The sequence below is a fragment of the Orcinus orca genome, chromosome 13 (genome assembly GCF_937001465.1).
Source record: "Orcinus orca chromosome 13, mOrcOrc1.1, whole genome shotgun sequence".
Lineage (NCBI taxonomy): Eukaryota > Metazoa > Chordata > Mammalia > Artiodactyla > Delphinidae > Orcinus > Orcinus orca.
This window is the reverse complement of record NC_064571.1, coordinates 60,133,877-60,152,059: the sequence shown is the minus strand read 5'-3', so window position 1 is coordinate 60,152,059 and position 18,183 is coordinate 60,133,877. Positions and strand designations below refer to the sequence as shown.

Here is an 18,183-nt window from a genome sequence, read left to right as displayed (position 1 = left end):
AAAAAAAAAAAAAAGATAGGTGCTGGAAGAAACAGAATGTCAGGAATAGGAAGTAAAACAGTATAAGAGAGTAGGTGACATAGATGTAGAATCCTATGTTTTTTTTTTAAACAATTCATTTTTTGATTAAAAAAAGTAGATTGAACATGCAAGTAAATTGAACAACCACTGAGAGCCACAGATTTTCATCTACATTTAAGAGACTACCTTTTGTGTCAGTGCCTCCATGAAGCCTTCTAGAATTTTCTTTACTTTTTTTTCTGTGAAAATTGACTACTTCCTCCTTTGGGCCTCCATTCTACCTACCTCTCGTATGTGATATATTGCACATTGTGTTTGCTATGGTTTGTTTACATGTCTCTGTTAATAAGCTGAATGTTGTTTGAGAGCAGAGTTCATGTCTTACTGTATCCCCAGGGCATGGTGCACAGGAGGTAGTTAATATAGTCTGAGGAGTGAATGAAAAGTCCAAATCATGGAAGGTCTTTTAGACTTAGTAGTTGGTTTCTGATGACAGGATACTTCAGTGAAAATTAGCTTAAAGTATAGAAAAGGAGGTTTTATCTTTTGGTCTTCAGTTAGACCTACAGAAAGGAAGTTTCATATAAAAGCTGATAAAAATTACCAACAAAGCAGAGAAATCACTTAGCATTTGGCTGTAGACACTGGCAACGTATGTTTGTAGTAGTGCATTAGTAAAGCTGCCAGCTCAGAAAAAGGAAGGCATCTAAAAATTTAGACTGTAAAATTCAGCACATAACGGGAAATTCTTGAATATTTTGTGAATTAGGTATGAGAAATATAAGACAATTCTCTATATATATTTAAATTGAAGTATAGTTGACTCATAATATTATATTAGTTTCAGGTGAACATATATTATAAATATATCTTGCAGAATCATTAGAATATTATAAGTATGCTTGCTCCTATCATAAGAAGTACTTATTATGAATAATATATCACATGCATGAAAAAAAAGTGCTGGCTAGTTTCATTTCCCCAAAACACCTTTTCAATGGTAAGTTTGAGGCAGCTGTGGTTTACCGAAGTATAAACTAGTGAGGTCCACTATAACTAGCATGTGTTTACATTCTGACTCACGGTTCCTGTTAGGCTTTAATCACAGGGAAACAAGTAATATTACTCAGACTTCATTGTTTAACCTTCCATTCATTTGTTTTCCAAATTTGTTTCAGTCTGTAGGAAGGTTCCTTTTAGATTACAACATGTAATCCTGATTTCTGCAATTTTTCTTCATTTGCCATTTTGAGGTAGCCGTGAAAATCCTGTAAGCTTCTTATTCCTCAAATCTATGCCTGTAAGCCTCATTGAGTTGGATTCATCCTAAATACATTTTGAAATCACATCAGCACTTTCAGATCAGCAGGTTACTTTTTCTTTATTTTTGGCTGCGTTGGGTCTTTGTTGCTGCACGCGGGCTTTCTCTAGTTGCGGCAAGCGGGGGCTACTCTTCGTTGCGGTGCGCGGGCTTCTCATTGCGGTGGCTTCACTTGTTGTGGAGCACGGGCTCTAGGCGCACGGGCTTCAGTAGTTGTGGCTCGTGGGCTCTAGAGTGCAGGCTCAGTAGTTGTGGCGCACGGGCTTTGTTGCTCCGCGGCATGTGGGATCCTCCCGGACCAGGGCTCGAACTCATGTCCCCAGCATTGGCAGGTGGATTCTTAACCACTGCGCCACCGGGGAAGCCCAGCAGGTTATTTCTTAATAAATTACTGTCTTAATGTTAGATGCTATTTTAAATACGTGAAAGAGAGCTGTTCCCAAATGTGTGTAACTACTTTCAGGGAATAGTAAACCGGAGCATTTAATTAAATGAAGGCCCTAAATTTTTATTATGCCATCACTGGATATTTGAATAACTAGTTATAAATGAGTTCTGTTCGTATAAAAGTAATTTTCTAAATCCAATTGTCCTATTTTGAAATATAGTTCCAGTTTCTGGGTAAAATTGGCAATGGAATGGCCATGTCTCCACAGCTAAAGCAAATTAGAGGGTTGCAGCAGTAAACTGAACCCATAGGCAGAGGGGGGAAAGAAACCTTTGAACCCTGTTTTTTTTTTCTCCTGTACTGATTGGATAATTTACCTGACTAATTTTGTCTGGTCATTAGAAAGTCAGTTCTCCACTCTAGAATTTCTTCCACTCAAGTAAACAATATTGATGCATATAATTTGGATGAAAAAAATCCCTTTAAGAAATATCTGGATATATGCCTTGAACGAGCTTCCTCATTTAAGTCACAGAAATTTATTTAAAGAGAAACCAATCTAAGATAGTAATAACAACATTAACTACCATTTACTGAGCATTTCCTATGTGACAAAACTTTAACACACTTTAATCCTTGCTGCAAATTTGTTGGATGAGGGATACTATTTGAATTTTAGCTGTCAGGGAATTTCTGCTCACATTGGTTAAGTAATGCAGCCAGATTTGCGGAGCTGGTAAGTATGAAGACTGGTATTAAAATGCCAGCCCATCTGGTGGTAGTGCTTGAAAACCTTCGTTCTTTCCTCTACAAAAAACAGTTGATGCAGAGTGGAATCATTTTATGATCCCTTTGATAGTCTTGATTTTCAGAAAAGCTACAAGACATGGAGTAAATGGTGATAAAAAATATATCCAATAAAAATGCAATTGCATCTTCCTTAATAGTTCCTTCTTCTGTCATTTGGTTTTTTTTTCCCCACTTGGGATATTTGCAGAATTATACTGCTAACCTCTAACTTTCCCTCTCTTCTTACTCTCCTGTTCCCACAACCATGAACACAAAATAATTTCCTTTCAAATTATGTTACTAAGTTTGCAACTCACATAGGGAATTATCACATAGAAAAATTTATTAGCCTAAATGATGGCCATATAGTTTTTGCCAAGATTCATCATTTCTGAAGTTAGTTGCCCATAAAACCAATTTCTCAATGGTTTGGTGAGATCAAGTGCCAAATTACCCAGGGGATGAATAACAGTTACTGCAGGTCCTATTGATCCGTCTGCCCAGCCGTTCACTGATAGTTCCAGTGACTTGGGAAAATGCAGCCAGCATGGCCCCCCAAAATCTGCATCATGGCTTTACCTACTGATGCGCCAGACTACAAATGCTGTGAACACATACCAACAGAGGTTCAGGTAGCAACCCAACAGGAATTCATAAAGAAGTATCAGATGCACGGTAGCTAAATGTACTACACTACTACCACACGTGGATTGGTTTCTAAGTGCCAGACACTGCTAAGTGCTGTATGTACGTATTTCATTTATTCTCCTTAGGCCAGGTTGCAGAGTAGCTAACAACACGGTCACAGAGCCAAACTAATATGGCTCTGGTTCCTTGGGCAAGCAGTGGAAACTGTGTTTCAGTTTCTCCATCTGTAAAATGGGGATGCTAAATACTTCACAGAGTTGAAGTGAAAAATGAGTTAAATTAAACAAAGCCCTTAGAATAGTACTTGCATGGAGACAGCACTCAATATATGCTGGCCATTAATTTTCCTAATGACCCTGTGAGGTAAATGTTGTTATGATCATCATTTACTGTTTAGAAGATTGTGGCTTAGAGGTGGCACATGGCAGAGGTAGGCTTTGAAAATAGGTCTGTTTGACATCAAAACCTGTCCTCCTTATCACTGTGCTGTTCTGCCTCTCAGTACAAGATACATAGAATGGGCAAAGAATGTATGCTGTCAGCTGCAAGGCCTCTTGCCACCGCGGGACACCCGCCCCTCAGATGACTTCCTGGAGGGGGCCAGTCGGTGAATCTTTGCTGAGAGGCAGGTCAATAATTCTGGGCCTTCCTCCGTCCAGATGGGAATTGGAATGCTGCATACCATCTCAGTGAAGGCTTAACCACAGCCAGGTGACTCCTGTGGTGGTGACAAAAGTATACAAATGAAGTATAGGAGCAGGGGAGCCTTCACACACTCCCAACCCTTCCTGCCTCTCAGAACAGCTATATCCCCTGACACACATCAGCTAGAGGCATCCTTATCCACTCACCCATAGCCTCAGAGAGAACCACACAGCAGACTTTCCTATCTGTTGGGTGATAGTTAGAATTACTGAGCTTCTACTATGCGTCTTCTCAAAAACCTTATGAAGTAGGTGTAATTATCTTACTTAGGAAGTGAGGGAATAAATAGATAGTGGGAAGCAGCTGCATAGCACAGGGAGATCAGCTTGGTGCTTTGTGACCACCTAGAGGGGTGGGACAGGGAGGGTGGGAGGGAGATGCAAAAAGGAGATGGTATGGGGATATATGTATATATCTGATTCATTTTGTTATACAGCAGAAACTAACACACCATTGTAAAGCAATTATACTCCAATAAAGATGTTAAAAAAAAAAAAAAAAAGAAGTGAGGGGTACTTCCCTGGTGGTACAGTAGTTAAGAATCCACCTGCCAGTGCAGGGGACACGGGTTCGAGCCCTGGTCCGGGAAGATCCCACATGCTGCGGAGCAACTAAGCCCATGCGCCACAGCTACTGAGCCTGCGCTCTAGAGCCCTTGAGCCACAACTACTGAGCCCACGTGCCACAACTACTGATGCCCGCATGCCTAGAGCCCGTGCTCTGCGACAAGAGAAGCCACCCAATGAGAAGCCCACGAACCACAGTGAAGAGTAGCCCCTGCTCACTGCAACTAGAGAAAAGCCCGCACACAGCAACAAAGACCCAAGGTAGTCAAAAATAAAAATTAATTAATTAATTAAAAAATTTTTTTGTTAAAAAAAAAAAGAAGTGAGGAAATTAAGGTTCAGAGGAATTAGGTGAATTGCCCAAGGTTATTCCACAGCTTGTAAATGGACACCCAGGATTCAAACCTTGGTCTATATCTTAATCCACAAACCCACATTCCTCTCACTCTTTTTTTTTTTTTTTTTTTTGCTGTACACGGGCCTCTCACTGTTGTGGTCTCTCCCGTTGCGGAGCACAGGCTCCGGACGCGTAGGCTCAGCGGCCATGGCTCATGGGCCCAGCCGCACCGTGGCATGTGGGATCTTCCCGGACCGGGGCACGAACCCGTATCCCCTGCATCGGCAGGCAGACTCTCAACCACTGCGCCACCAGGGAAGCCGCTCCTCTCACTCTTTGGGGATTGTTCCTTTGGCTTGGGGATATTACAAAATCATGATTTCTCCTGATCGCTTTTTGCTGTTATCTTTTGACCATCTCATTTTTTGTTACTGATTTTATCCAAGAGCAAGAACATGCTTTGGAATTCTTGGAGTAGCTGTTGAGATTATATATTTTAATTTAAGAGGTTGCATTACTGGATTATCTGTGAATTGTTACTTCTCCATACTTTCCTTCCTCCTCCTACCTCATTGTATTTGACATCTGATTATTAGAATCTTTTTAGAGGTTTTTGAACACACTCACATGTGGGAAAGTGCTAGTTAAAATTGTTACAGACAGACATTTGTGTTATAATAGAGGGAAGTCATTTTGGGGGCTCAATTGATGTACACTGCAAAGATTTTCTTAAAATTTTCTGCAAGGTATACATAATTTCACAAGCAAAACAATTAGTCAATCCAGTAGCAAAGTTAAGAGTGGTTACTGGTTTTGTATTTTAAGCTCACAGCAAATTATCTACTTTTATACCACAATGCCTATGGGACAGTCAGAGAGCTTGAACTGGCTCCTGTCACTCTTTGGTGAAGGGACGGAAGCTTCATAAATCTGGTCCTTCACCCTCCTAGCTCTGACCCTCCCCTTCTTATAAGGAATGAACATGTTGCCTGCAGTAGGCGTTTGTCAAACATCTTAATACCATCTCATTACTGTGATGATCCACACATTCTGAAATCTTTTATAAATAGGGTACACCATGAAGTACAGCCTGTGGTTCAGATCCTGGTCCTTGTACACATGGGAACATAAAGGGCATGCACTACATCCATATTGAAACACAAGTGGTAACCTCATCCTTTAATATTGAAATGGTTTTATTGTCCTTTACTAGCAACGATGGCTAATAACTATATGGCTTTTATTTCCATAAATATATATAATTTATTTATATAATATGTACAATAAATATTAATATATTTACATATATAATATATATCATATATGGCATACATATATGCCATATAAAGCAATTTTGAAATTTGAAAGCATTGATTCCCATAACCTAACTGAGGAATAAATCACATAACCACCAATCTTTCTCCAGTGACCACCCACCACCTCCAATTTCATGTATCAATAAATAGCAGATACTCTGGAATATTTCATCTACAGGAAACACTGTTGAGTTGCAGAAGTAGTAACCATATTTGCTTATTTTTTTGACTCAAGAAGTTTTAAAATGTTTTTATGCTCTGAAAACATAAAGAAAAAAATCTGGAAGAACTTATCTCTGTCGTGTCGGCATCCGTAAAAAGTGATTTTTTAAGATGGAGACTTCTCCTTGAGAAATAAAGGCTTCTGGTTTTAGCATTCAGCTCTCACTTTCATTAAAAACAGAGTTGTTGTTTTAGACCCAAGCTTTCCCTAGAGACAGTGATTCCACCGGGGGAAGCAATATGTGAAGTTATTGCAAGAAAGTTTTTGTGTGAAATGGTGCCTCTTGCCAGAGATGTTGTATGTTTTAGTTAATTTCCTTCCCAAGAGCTAGGAAAATTTCCCAAGCCCCAGATATGTACAACTGGAATGCTACTGAGAAGTCAGTAGAATGAGGCTGAAGAGAGAGACTGAATTTTACACACTTCATTTGTTTCTGGAGATAAAGCCTCTATTCTATTTTCCTCAAGGTGAAAGTCCAATTCACTTTGAAAATTGTAAAGCCTTATTCCATTGAAAGAAAACGATTTTGATTTCTGTCACAGTTATTACTATTTACACTACAATAAATTTACCTAAGGAAGGGGTTAGCCTCTGCTGGATTCCTTCCAGAGCTCCCCAAGGAATAAAACCATACAGCTAACAACCGATGGGACATTCTGTTCTGCCTTTTCCTTCTCAGCCCTTCGGTGTTTAATCTATCCACCACAAATCTGTTCATTAGCAGCTCTGCACGTACACAGTGCAATGGTAATTAATGTTCCCCATGTTGACTCTCAGGAACTACAATACCATGAAGTACCCTTTAGGATTATGAAGGAGAAATTAAATTATGCTCAGTACAGTTTGAGAGCAATTTTGCTAGTGGTTTGGAGCACCTCTACAGGGAGGTTCTGAAGTCAGCTCCTACCAGTTTGTGGGAGCTGATTGTTCAGTACTAAAGAATTGTGTGAGCCAGATGTTAAGTCTTTGGAATTGGGCCATGGTGGGAGTATTTATAGTAAAGGAGTTGGCATCTGCTAAAAATCAGGGTTTGGTTTTGTTTTGTTTTTTCTCCAGAGTACTGGTTTATCAGCACATCATTGTCGATACCTTTGAAACTGCATAATCCAATTAATACCTATTCGCTAGGCCTCATGCTGGACAACAGTTTACCCATAAGTTTTGCTAGGTTGAAAAGCCAGTTAATACCTGTATTAGTTTTCTGTGGCTACTGAAACCACAAACCTGGTGGCTTGAAACAATCAAAATTTATTATCTCACAGTTCTGGAGGTCAGAAGTCCAATCTTGGTATCACTGGGCCAAGTTCAGTATTGGCAGGACTGTGTGCCCTCCAGAGGCTCCAGGACAGAACCTATTCCCTGCATTTTCCAGCTTCTGGTGGCTGCTAGCACTCCTTGGTTTGTGGCTTCATCACTCCAATATTCAAGGCCAGTTCAAGGCCAGCATCTTTAAATTTCTCTCTGCTCTATCTTCACATTGCCAGCATGTGTGTGTGTGTGTGTGTGTGTGTGTGTGTGTGTGTGTGTGTGTGTAAACTTCCTCTCTCTTATAAGGACATGTGTGATTGCACTTAGGGCCCACACAGGTAATCCAAAATAAACTCTTCCATCTCAAGATCTTTAACTTAATCTCATCTGCAAAGACTGATTTTTTCAAATAATGTAACATTTATAGTTTCCAGGGATTAGGACCTGGTACTTTCAGGAGGGCCATTTTAAGCCTATCACAATACCCACCTTGGCAGCCCCTTATATACACAGATGCACTATATCTTGTATAACATCCTTAACTGGTCTTAATGATAAGGAACACATTTTTTTTTTTTTTTTTTTTTTTTTGCGGTACGCGGGCCTCTCACTGTTGTGGCCTCTCCCGTTGCGGAGCTCAGGCTCCGGACGTGCAGGCTCAGCGGCCATGGCTCACGGGCCCAGCCGCTCCGCGGCATGTGGGATCTTCCCAGACTGGGGCACGAACCCGTGTACCCTGCATCGGCAGGCGGACTCTCAACCACTGCGCCACCAGGGAAGCCCAGGAGCAAATTTTTAATGATAATAGTAGTGGCAGCTCTTTTTTATTGAGTGCTTCCTATGGACTGGGCAAAGTGCTCAGCATAGAGTAATCTCATCTCACTATTATTCCTTCCCAAACTAGGAAATGTGTGTTCAAATGTCATAAATTCTCTTTTTGGAGTGCCAGAATCTCAGTAGACATGTCCTGTTTCCCTCTAACCTCCACCTCAAAATTATTCCCTGGGGCTCTTCATATAATTGTTCCAAGGGCTTCCATTTTATGTAGCTTACTCTTCCTATCCTACTTCCATGATTCCCAGTTCTGTCCTTTGGTTACTTTTAATGAGCTTATCTCCAACATCAATACAGGGCTTGATTAAAGGGACCATGGAGAGCATATCTATTGGCTGGGAATGACCTCTTAGGTGTGTAGTGTCCCTGGCCAAGTGAATGAAAGGCTCTGGGCCAAGGCCAGTTCCTGGGTGAAACCACAACTGGCAATTGTGTCTCTCAAGAGGTGGTTTGGAGAGGACTGTGAGCCACGCCTGTGGGTGATAAGCCTGTAATTCTCTATCCCGTTGTTTTTGGATACCTTGCTTTCCAGCTGTTCTCTCCTGATCTGCCTGCACAGCTCACTGTTTCATTTCTACAACTTGTACCAGAGGAAGGGAAGGAGACAGAATAGTGTGTTAGGCTATGTGCTGGAAGCCTTACTAATTGGGCTAAGGATGGTATAAATCCAAGAACATTTTCTTTTGTTATTCTTTGTGGCTGCAATTAATAACCTGGTAGACCTGTTTTAGAGATGTGATATAATAAGTTGATTGGGTTTGGGTAGCACATCTATTTTTCTGTTAAAATATAATTTTCAGTTGTAAATAAAAGCTGGTTGAATCTGGCCTATGTAATAGCCAGTGTTTCATGAAGACATTTAGGTCATGTTTGCTTAGGTTTAGAAATGCTCTATGGGCCCTGTGTGATTTTGTATACAAGCAGAGATTATTAGAAATTGGACAAAGGCAACAGCAGGAGGCCAAGAGCAGAGCTGGGGAAGGTGGTGGTCTTTGCTCTATTACTCTGGCTGAGAGTTACCTAATCTCACAGAGCCTCAGTTCCTGTAGCTGTAAAATGGTAATAATAATTCTGACCTTCCAGGGTTTGGGAAAGGATTGAAATGAATTAAGGCATACAAAATGCCTAGTCTATTGTAAGTACTTAATAAGTGGCAGCTATCATTGTCAATATCATTAGTTCAGAATGAACAAATACTCTAACAACAGGCTTCAGATAATTACTTTTTAATTGAAGTAAAGTTGATTTACAATGTTGTGTTAGTTTCTGGTATACAGCAAAGTGATTCATTTATATACGTATGTATATTCTTTTTCATATCTTTTCCACTATGGTTTATTACAGAATATTGAATATATTTCCCTGTACTATACAGTAGGACTTTGTTGTTTGTCTGTTTTGTATAGTAGTTTGTATTTGCTAATCCCAAACTCCTAATTTATCCCTCCCCCACCCCCTTTCTGCTTTGGTAACCATAAGCTTGTTTTCTATGTCTGTGAGTCTGTTTCTGTTTTATAAATAAGTTCATTTGTATCATTTTTAAGATTCCACATATAAGTGATATCATATGACATTTGTTTTTCTCTTCCTGACTTACTTCACTTAGTATGATAATCTCTAGATCCATCCATGTTGAGGCAAATGGCATTATTCCATTCTTTTTTATGGCTGAGTAATATTCCATTGTGTATATATACATATATATATATATTTATGTATGTGTATACCACATCTTCTTTATCCATTCATCCGTTGATGGACACTTAGGTTGCTTCCGTGTCTTGGCTAGTGTTACTACTGCTGCTATGAACATTGAGGTGCATGTATCTTTTCAAATTAGAGCTTTCTCTGGATATGCCCAGAAGTGGGATTGCTGGATCATATGGTAACTCTATTTTTTAGTTTTTTAAGGAACATCCATACTGTTTTCCATAGTGGCTGCGCCAATTTACATTCCCACCAACAGTGTAGGAGGGTTCCCTTTTCTCCATACCCTTTCCAGCATTTATTATTTGTAGACTTTTTCTTTTTTTTTTTTTTTTGCGGTACACAGGCTTCTCACTGTTGTGGCCTCTCCCGTTGCGGAGCACAGGCTCCGGACGCGCAGGCTCAGCAGCCATGGCTCATGGGTCCAGCTGCTCCGCGGCATGTGGGATCTTCCCGGACCGGGGCACGAACCTGTGTCCCCAGCATCGGCAGGCGGACTCTCAACCACTGCGCCACCAGGGAAGCCCAGTAGACTTTTTAATGATGGCTATTCTGATGGGTGTGAGGTGATTCCTCATTGTAGTTTTGATTTGCATTTCTCCAATAACTAGTGAAGCTGAGCTTCTTTTCACTTGCCTGTAGGCCATCTGTATGTCTTCTTTGCAGAAATGTCTGTTTAGGTCTTCTGCCCATTTTTTTGATTGGGTTGTTTGTTTTTTCTTGTTATTGAGCTGTATGTATATTTTGGAAATTACACCCTTGTCGGTCACATCACAGACAAAACACCATCTTCCTCTAGTCACTTGAAAAATGCGAGTCATGCCTTCCATTTTTCCCTTTCCACTTCTGCAGGGCAATAGCAATACAAATACTACCTTTTTCTCTCTGGGAGTGATTTTCTGACCTTGCCAGGTCCCTCTTTCTCTCCTGCAGAACCCGTGACCTTCACCTCAGAGTAACCGTCACTCAAAATAACCTTTGCTTTGTTTACATACTTATCTCTGTACCTCAAGACCTTCAGCTGCTGGAGAGCAAGGATATCTTATTTTTGAATCTTTACTAACTAGCGTAATTCCTGGAACATGGAAGAAGCACTAAATATCCTCATTGAATTGAATTTGAATAAAGTTTCAACTTTTTGAAAGGGAAACAAGAAAAAGAACTGACTGAACATTTACTCTAAACCAGTCTCTTCTCTTATGGGAAAGGCGACTGATGCCATTGCTGTTTTTACGTTCCTTCCTAAACTTTGTTTACTTTGGCTTTTGTTTGGCTCTTGGAACACAGAGAGGCAATGTTCAACTTTTGTGATTTTAGACCCTCTCTGAAAGACTACTTACTGACATACTGAATTTTGGTTTTTAATTTCCTCATTTTGTGCCTCAGAGTAGGGAGAGTTTTGGTTAATTTGATGGGGAGTAACTTTAGCTTACTATCAACACTACAAGCTGATATTTAAGGGCATTGAGCTAAGTCTTTTACATGCATAATCTTATTTAATCCTTTCCACAACTCCATCAAGTAGGTATTATTATGTCTACTTTACAGCTAAAGAAACTGAGGCACAGAGAATAACTGGATCAGGGCTGTGGTAGGTTTTACCTTGGGTCTACAAGACTTCGGAGTCTAAGTTTTGAACATCACCCTGTACTGCTTCTAGATTCAACTGTTTTCTTAAGCTGAATTAGAGGAATGATTCTGAAAGGGAAAAGTAATTCAGCCTTTCACTAAATGCTAATTGAGCACTGTCTTAGCTCAGGCTGCCATAGCAAAATACCATCACTGGATGGCTGAAACAATAGACGTTTATTTCTCATAGTCTTGGAGACCGGGAAGTCTAAGATCAAGTTGCTAATAGATTCAGTTCCTGGTGAGGACCCACTTCCTGGCCTCTCTCTGTGCTCACATGGCCTTTCCTTGACGAATGCATGTGGAGAGAGAGCTCTCTCTCTGTCTTCCTCTTCTTATAAGGTCATTCATCCCCAAATGAGGGCCCCACCCTCATGACCTCATCTAAACCTAATTACTTCCCTAAGACCCCATCTCCAAATACCATCACATTGGAGGTTAGGGCTTCAATATGTGTGCTGGGGGGAGGGGACACACAAACATTCAGTTGATAACAAGTACTAACTAGAATTCTCTGGAATATGTTAGACTAAGCTCTAGAAAAAAAAAAAAAGAATAGAAAAGGAAAGGAAAGGAAAAAAAGCAGGGCCTGGACTAGGGAGAGGCAAACAAGTGACCTAGGGCCCAGCATTATAGGAGGTGCCCACCCTCAGGTGCCCACCCTGCACTTGAACAACCCTGCGAGGCCATGAACCGATGTGCCTTGCTTACCTCACCCCAGTCCCAGCCCTGCAGCACTTCATTTGCTCTTGGGGAACTCAGTGTCTAGCAAGGGCCTGGTATCAGTATGGGTCAGATCAAGAGAGAGAAACCACCCAGTGATCTGAACAGGGGAAGTTTAATATAAAGAATTATTAACTAGCAGTCTGTTGTTTAGAAACCTGTGAGGACACGGAGAAAATATGACAAGTGAACCCAAGGAGTTTTGACCTTCAGGATAAGAGTGAAGACTGTTTTTCCCTCTAGGCTGTGCCTGAGTGAGCATGACTTGCCCTATTTATTAGGCAACATTACACTCGGCAGCATTTCCTTTCAGATCATCCCAGGCATTTAGGCTATTTTAAAAATCTAAATAACATCTCAGTCAAACTAACATTCCAAGAGAGAAATGTTTTAATCTGTCTTTTCCCAGAACAGCCTTTAGGTCTGGGAGGAAGTGCAGACAGGCCGGGTGAGGGACAATGTATCTGGAGATTTATGGGAATCCAGAAGTTTTGGCAAGGGTACATATAAATCTCAAAGAAGAATTAAATGTAATTTGAAATCACATAAACTGTACAGAATTTGAATGCAGGTCAAATCGCAACTGCTGTTTGTTATCTCTCATTTAAACTACAATAACAGGATTGCTTAAACAAGTTCCCTTCCTTTCTTGAACTTTCAAAGTATTTAATATTTGCATAATGATTAATCTCCAGTTCCAGAGGATATTCCCAAAGGGAGAGACGACACAGAAGCACTTTAAATTTCAACCACAGGGAAAAGAGAAGAGCGGAAGCTTCAGTTTTGGAGCCTACGCTCTCAGGAGAGGATGGCTGAGAGAACACAATCCCAAACATTTGGACAATATATTCTAACTAGGTCAAAGGTGCAGCTCCAACTAAGGGATGATACCAGACCCTCTATTTATAGATCTTGAATATTTCAAGAAAGTTTTGTTCTATGCTTTGCAAGGGCTAAATCCTTATGCACAGAACCCTGGAGTACATCCAACCTGCCCACCCAAGGAACGCTTTGAGTATTTTCCTTTTCATAGAGGCTGTTTATTTGCTGTCGTTTCCAGGGATCCAGGGCGGGGAAAAGGCAGCAGGTTTGAAGTACACCCCCAGAACTCAGTATTTGACCTGTAAAATTAAGGTACTGGGCTCAGTCAATGGCTCTCAGCCTGGCTGCATTATAGAATTACCTGGGGGAGCTTTAAAATAATACCCAACCCTTGATCCCACCTCAGCCTAATTAAATCAGGATGTTTGGCAGGGGGGCCCAGAATGTTAGTATTTAAAAAAAAAACAAACTTCCCAGGTGGTGCCCATGTATAGCAAGTTTTGAGAGCCGCTTGCAGCTCTGATACGTGATGCTGTTGATTCCTCTGTGATGAACACGTTGTAGATAAACCTCTGTACACATTTTAAAAATGGTTTTTATCGGGATAAACTCTCAGAGTACGTGCACATGTGGATGCATTTGGATGAAGTCTAAATGGGAGTACACAAAAATGTACACACAAAAAAGCAAACGGACTGGGGTACAGGGAGAAAGGGAGTTTTTCTCTTCTAAAATATTATAGTGTTTTCGTTACAAAAAAACACTAATTACCAAACACTGCCTCCCCACTCACGCTTTTTGCGCTTCTGGGTTTGGGGCTGCTTTCAGAAGGCTGTTGAAGCCTGCCCTCTGAACATGACAAAAGCATCTGTGTTGTTATTTGGTCAGAGTTGGACTTCTCAAGTAACTTTCTGTCTCTCTGCCCTGAAAAAGTATTGCACAAAGGAAGTTGAAAGTTCTATGTGGGTTGAGGACCTAATATAAAGTGGTCATTCAATGCATATTCAATTATGATGACTAACTGTATCTTATGACTTTGTTCTGAAATCCAGTATTCAAAGCATAGTTCATGGATCATATTCATCCACCATGGCCATCATAAATATTCATCTAATGTCTGTCTTCATTAGGCGGTTATTAACATGTCAAAGGTATTTGTGGAGAAAATGAAAGTGATAAATTCTTTCTATATTTACTCTTATTTGAAAGGCTAATTTATTTTTAGAGTCCTCTTTGATAAAATCCTTTAATCAAAGGAAGTTTCCTTTAGAAACAGTCTTCTGTTTTTAAGCCAATAACTTTACACAAAGAAAGTTTATTAACGTTTTGCTTGCTGGATGGATATTAGCCAAATGATAAAGTATGTAAATAGTCCAATTCAGAGAAGGATAATATAAAGCACTGCTCTTAAAAGGTTAAATTGATGCCTTCTCTACTAACAGTACTTCGGAGTTGTTTTTCAAATGAAGAGAGCTGGTAGTGATTCTTCTCCACCCTTACCTGGTCCCCTTGGTGATCAATAACCCCAAGATTGTTGCATGGGGTTGGTTTACAGGCTGTGAATAGAAGAGGGCAAGGATTGGCAAACTTTTTCTTTAAAGGATCAAATGGTAAATATTTTAGTCTTTACTGTTCAACTCTGTTGTTGCTCTAAAGCAGCCATAGACAATATGTAAATGACCAGATGTGACTGGGTTCCAAAAAAACTATTAAAAAAAACAGGTGGCAGGTTGTATGTGGCTAATTAGGCCATAGTGTGCCCATGCTAGAAAAGAGCAAACCCAACAGGGCGTCACACTGGCTCTCAGGTTGCAGTGGGAGGACACAGGTCAGAACTGGACATTTTAGCTAAACCCAAAAAAGCGAGTGAGTGTTGGAGCTCTATATGAGCAAGTAGGTCTACCATGGTAGGAAAAGTCATGAGAATGCATGAATGATAAAAGAGTGATAATAGCAATGGCTAATATTTACAGAGGACTCGCTCTGAAACTTGTATTAAATACTTTACATGTAATCTTTACAATGTCATGTAATCTTTATAATAATTTGGTAATCTCATGTAATTGTTATAATAACCTCAAGGTAGGTGTTATTATATTCCCATTTTATAGATGAGGAGATTGAGGCATGGAGAGGTTAAATAAAGTTCTCAATGACATACAGCTAATAAGTGGCATAGCTGAGATACGAACCCAGATGGTGTGACTTTAGAGGCTGCTCTTCTATGCATTACGACCTCCTGCTAGGGGACAGAGCCATGTGCAAAATCATCCTAGCTGGGAGAACAGAGAGGGTCTCTGTCTAGGTACTTTAGTCTTGGTTCAGGTTCACTGTGCTGAGGATGGACCAAGAATAGAGCCCTGGGGTGTACACTGTGGGGAGACTATTCTCCCTGGGTCTTTCATGTTTCTGCATGTCTTCAAGCAAAGGCATCGGCAGCCTTTTGTTGAGACTGTCTTTTCAGGGGTATTTTTATATTGAACAGCCTTGGCACATAGAGATAGTATCTTCCCTCTGGAGCAGAAGGAAGCTTTGTTTTCTGTACTTTATAATAAAGACAATGTCTCCCTCTGGGGCAAAGTTGGGCAAGTTCAAAGTTGGGCCGCCCATTATAAAAGACTGGGGTTCTTCAGCTGTGTTGGAAACCCACTGTGTGTGTGGTATCCACATGGGCTACCCTGTCACCCCTTTGGGATTGGAGGAGGGCAAGGGGAAATGACATGAACATGAATCTCATGTTGCTCTGTGTGTAGAATGTAATGAAGTCCTTTGTCTTTGGCCCAGGAGTCTCGGGTCTTCTACCAGCATCCATGAATCTGTGGCAGCTAACTGGTTATTGTGTAAACAGGGTAAAATCTTAGATCTTTCACAATTCTGGACATACACAGAAGGTACAGTGGGTTAGGAAGGCTGGTCTGAGGGTGAAGGCTGTCCACCCTTGGCTTGGCTTTGTGTCTTTTAAAATTATGGATGAATGCGGGCCATGCTATGACCTGAATGTTTCTGTTCCCCCAGTTCATATGTTGAACTCTTACCCCACAAGGTGATGGTATTAGAAGGGGGGGGGTGTCTTTGAGAGGTGATTAGGTCATGAGGGCAGAACCCTCACGAATGAGATTAGTGCCCTTATAAAAGAGGCCTCAGTGAAAAGATGATGTATAAGAAGCGGACTCTCACCAGACACTGAATCAGCCGGTGCCTTGATCTTGGACTTCTCAGCCTCCAGAATTGTGAGAAATAAATTTCTACTGTTTATAAGCTACTCAGTCCATGGTATGTGTGTTATAGCAGGGAAAACAGACTAAGGCCAGAGACCTGTACTGAAGCCAGAGAGAGGAGAGCCTCTGTAAGCACCTGTAGCTCTTGATTCCATAACTAGCAGAGTGTTATGGATCCTCTGATTTCAGAAACTTACCACAAGGAGTTAAAGATGTACAGTTGATTCACTGGAATGATCTTCAATGAACCACAGCTGTAACGTAAATACTACATTCCAGTAATCTAATATAATCGTTCTGGAACCTAGCTGCTCATCAGAATCACATGGTAACATTTTAATTATTTATTTATTATTTATTTATTTTTGGCTGTGTTGGGTCTCCGTTGTGGTGTGCGGGCTTCTCATTGCCGTGGCTTCTCTTGTTGCAGAGCACGGGCTCTAGGCATGAGGGCTTCAGTAGTTGTGGCACACAGGCTCAGTAGTTGTGGCACACAGGCTCAGTTGCTCCATGGCTTGTGGGATCTTCCAGGGCTCGAACCCGTAGTCCCCTGCATTGGCAGGCGGATTCTTAACCACTGCGCCACCAGGAAAGTCCCCGCATGGTAATATTAAAATAACAACTTTTAAAACAACGGATTCTTGAGCACCACCTCATACATAATGAATCAGAATATCTGAGGGTGAGGTTCTGAAATCAGTATTTTAAACGTTTCCCAGATTATTTAGAGGCAGTCATTCCCTGCACGATTCTAATGATAAGGATTGAATTACATCACAGACAAATCCCACTGCTTCTCTGTACCTAAGTTTCTTCATTTGTTACAAAATAGAATAGTGTTGGCCAATATGGTGGCAATTGGCCACATGTGGCTATTTAAAATAAAATCAATCAATGGTTAAATGAAGTTTAAAATTCAGTTCCTCAGTTGTATTAACTGCATTTCAAGTAGTTAATAGCTACATGTGGCTAGTGGCTAAAGCATCATAGAGTGCAGATACAGAGCATTACCATAATCACAGAAAGTTCTATTGGATATCTTATCATACCAGAAAAGAAGGAAGCCATAAAAGACTACTGGGGTTGTATCACAAAACTCAGGAACCAACAGGAATAAGCTTCCACTGACCAAAGATGGGATAATTTGAGCACCCATTAGAATAATAACTGCAGTGGATTGAAGTGCATTAAATATATTTAAATCCATGAGTTCATAATCATATAAAATAGAATTTATTGGTGACTAACCATGCTAGGGAGCCAAGTAATTATTTGAAAACTGGAAAGTAAAGGGTTATCAAGCATTTAATCAGTAATTTCATAAAGGAAAGGCCATATAAATGCTTGAGATAGTAATGAGATGCATAGCAGAAGGCCCGCTGGCACGTCCCATGGGACTGAGTGCCTGTTGCGCCTTGCCAGGATCAGTTCAAGAACAAATACATCCTAGTACTGCTTTTTATTCCTTCCTTCTTTGGCTCCCCATATCCTGCCCTCTTATTCTATGGGATTCTCACATAAATTGCTATGTGCCAACTTCTGTCTCAGGCTCTGTTTTGTGGGGGAACCCAGGCTAGGACAGCATTCTAGCTCAGATTCTTGAAAGAGAATCCAGCCCGCCTGGCATATAGATTTGACTGCTGGGTTATGATCCTCCTCCTGGTCCAATAGCCTGGGAGGCGCTGCCT

General features: G+C 40.7%; 1 long non-coding RNA gene across 3 annotated transcripts in view; it reads left to right on the top strand.

Annotated features, from left to right (window-relative positions):
* The window catches only part of LOC125960792 (uncharacterized), a 143,838-nt gene that overhangs the window by 48,475 nt on the left and 77,180 nt on the right, over positions 1-18,183 (top strand). For all 3 annotated transcript variants that reach the window (XR_007470801.1, XR_007470800.1, XR_007470802.1), the window contains exon 4: positions 3,670-3,796. This is a non-coding gene — a long non-coding RNA (uncharacterized LOC125960792). The remainder of the gene's footprint in view (positions 1-3,669; positions 3,797-18,183) is intronic.